Here is a 3,249-nt window from a genome sequence, read left to right as displayed (position 1 = left end):
AAGTTACCGTACATAACTTGAGGCATACTTGCATACATGATATTAACAGAGAAGCTAAGACTCTATGTTAACTGACTGACTTCAATATTGATGTGGAAACCAGCTGTGAACTGAAGTAATGAGGCCTCATGAAATAGCTGATAAGGTATCATCATACAACAGGTGTGTCTCAAAGACATGTACTGCTTTACAGTACACTGTAAGACAAATTACTTATTTGCACAGTTTGCAAATTTCGACAGGGTAGTACTGTCTCAAATCAAACACTGCCGCTACACTTCTTTGTACTTTATACCAATTGAAACAAGTTATTAAGTTGTGTTTTATTTGTTATTACTGTTGTTGTGGTTTTGTGGTAAAGTTATTGATTTCTCAAGAGATTTACGCCGGTATCTGATCTGAAGACGCGTCGTCAGTGACAGAGCTTTCGTTTATCGTCCTATACGTCGGTAAGATGGGTCCATTGTGGGTGGAAAATGTCCATCGATCTACACTTCATTTTCTGGCCATTCGAGTACACTAATTGAGTGCTCATTGCACACTACATTTTCGCACAATGCTTATCGGGATGCACTTGCGCACTCCAAATCATAGACATGTATACATAGACGCTGCATTAACTGTAGATGGATGTTTATAAAGCACCATCATCTTGGTACAGTGCAATCAGAGGCAGCGGCACATTAACAACGACAGGGAAAGAGGTACTTCTCAATCTTAAAATACACTTATTCGCTGAATTCTGGAACGATTTTCAAACAGTTTAGTCCATATTTGTTTATCTATCAAATGCATCATATTCAAAAGTTTTTATGAATTTTAATGTAAAATATTCCTTCTCATAATGTCTATCTATCTGGTCTGAGGTTTGAAAAATAAACTCCGTGAAAAAAGCTTGACAAATGCTGTATGCAACGCTTTATGATCACTTTTATAGTGTAAACACATCATTCCTCTATAGACGTAATGCACTGTAAGAGGGCAACACGTCCTCACACCCAAGGCGTCATACCGTCCTACGCCGTGCAATGTCCCCCTGGCGTCACTAAGGTAACGTTACAGGGGGGACAAAAACCTCGGTATTCGCCTACCCGAGTCACCCAGTAATATACAGGGAGTGCGGAAATATTAGGCAAGTTGTATTTTTGAGGATTAATTTTATTATTGAACAACAACCATGCTCTTAATTAACCCAAAACACTCATTAATATCAAAGGTGAATATTTTTGGAAGTTGGAGCAGGGCTTTTTTAGTTTTAGTTATTTTAGGAAGATATCTGTGTGTGCAGGTGACTTTTACTGTGCATAATTATTAGGCAACTTAACAAAAAACAAATATATACCCATTATAATTATTTATTTTCACCAGGGAAACCAATATAACAGTTCAACAATCACAAATATACATTTCTGACATTCAAAAACAAAACAAAAACAAATCAGTGACCAATATAGCCACCTTTCTTTGCAAGGACACTCAAAAGCCTGCCATCCATGGATTCTGTCATTGTTTTGATCTGTTCACGATCAACATTGCGTGCAGCAGCAACCACAGCCTCCCAGACACGTTCAGAGAGGTGTACTGTTTTCCCTCCTTGTAAATCTGACATTTGATGAGGGACCACAGGTTCTCTATGGGGTTCAGATCAGGTGAACAAGGAGGCCATGTCATTAGTTTTTCTTCTTTTAGACCCTTTCTTGCCAGCAATGATGGAGCATTGTCCTGCATGAAAATCATGTTTTTCTTGAAGGATGCCGACTTCTTCCTGTACCACTGCTTGAAGAAGGTGTCTTCCAGAAACTGGCAGTAGGACTGGGAGTTGAGCTTGACTCCATCCTCAACCCGAAAAGGCCCCACAAGCTCATCTTTGATGATACCAGCCCATACCAGTAACCCACCTCCACCTTGCTGGCGTCTGAGTCGGACTGGAGCTCTCTGCCCTTTACCGATCCAGCCACGGGGCCCATCCATCTGGCCCATCAAGACTCACTCTCATTTCATCAGTCCATAAAACCTTAGAAAAATCAGTCTTGAGATATTTCTTGGCCCAGTCTACAAGTAGACGTTTCAGCTTGTGTGTCTTGTTCAGTGGTGGTCGTTTTTCAGCCTTTCTTACCTTGGCCATGTCTCTGAGTATTGCACACCTTGTGCTTTTTGGCACTCCAGTGATGTTGCAGCTCTGAAATATGGCAAAACTGGTGGCAAGTGGCATCTTGGCAGCTGCATGCTTGACTTTTCTCAGTTCATGGGCAGTTATTTTGCGCCTTGGTTTTTCCACACGCTTTTTGCGACCCTGTTGACTATTTTGAATGAAACGCTTGATTGTTCGATGATCACGCTTCAGAAGCTTGGCAATTTTAAGAGTGCTGCATCCCTCTGCAAGATATCTCACTATTTTTGACTTTTCGGAGCCTGTCAAGTCCCTCTTCTGACCCATTTTGCCAAAGGAAAGGAAGTTGCCTCATAATTATGCACACCTGATATAGGGTGTTGATGTCATTAGACCACACCCCTTCTCATTACAGAGATGCACATCACCTGATATGCGTAATTGGGAGTAGGCTTTCGAGCCTATACAACTTGGAGTAAGACAACATGCATAAAGAGCATGATGTGGTCAAAATACTCATTTGCCTAATAATTCTGCACTCCCTGTACAGAGCACCCCCCGACCTCGGATTCAAACGACCCGGGTTACATTTGACGCGTCGCCCACCTCTTCGTTGCCATGGTAACGCGACGTGACGTGTAGCTGTTGTCCTTTGGCTACCATAATTCTACAACTATGAAGCGCACTTGAAATGTTTAATGTCAACAGTGCGATTCTAACCCCGATTGTGCTTAACGACCTCAAACCACTTTAAGGAGGTACAGAGTGAATATAAATCGGTAAAAATGCTTAAGACGCTTGGATTGTTCACGCATCGCGGAAGTCAAGAGGCTCTAGCAGATTAATACATGCTTAAAAGGTCCTGTAAAAGTGACTATATTGTATATTTGTAGGTGTTTCAACTCCATAATGTTGACATTGTTTTATGAATGAGTAAAATAAAGTCTGTGCTATTTCGCATGATCCTCTTTATAATCCGGTGCGCTTTTCTATGAAAATAGAACCTTTCATTGAGATTACGTTTATGGACATATGTTTTCTTTTTATTTAGCTTTAGTTTATTGAGCGTCTATGTGACGTTTGTCAACAGTAATCGCGATCCTGCAGAGGTGACGTCACACACGCTGATAAACGCCACT

General features: G+C 41.1%; 1 long non-coding RNA gene across 1 annotated transcript; it reads right to left on the bottom strand.

The window, feature by feature from the left end:
* Window positions 1-1,524: 1,524 nt before the first annotated feature.
* LOC148082932 (uncharacterized) lies at window positions 1,525-2,659 on the bottom strand. The gene is made up of 3 exons (XR_015710848.1): window positions 2,065-2,659; window positions 1,899-1,933; window positions 1,525-1,800 (listed from the first exon to the last, which is right to left on the bottom strand). It is a non-coding gene; the product is annotated as an uncharacterized LOC148082932 (long non-coding RNA).
* Window positions 2,660-3,249: the final 590 nt, after the last annotated feature.

Source organism: Callionymus lyra, chromosome 4 (assembly GCF_982586985.1).
Source record: "Callionymus lyra chromosome 4, fCalLyr1.hap1.1, whole genome shotgun sequence".
Classification (NCBI taxonomy): domain Eukaryota; kingdom Metazoa; phylum Chordata; class Actinopteri; order Syngnathiformes; family Callionymidae; genus Callionymus; species Callionymus lyra.
Note: the sequence above shows the minus strand (reverse complement) of the source record. Positions and strands in the feature narration are given on the sequence as shown.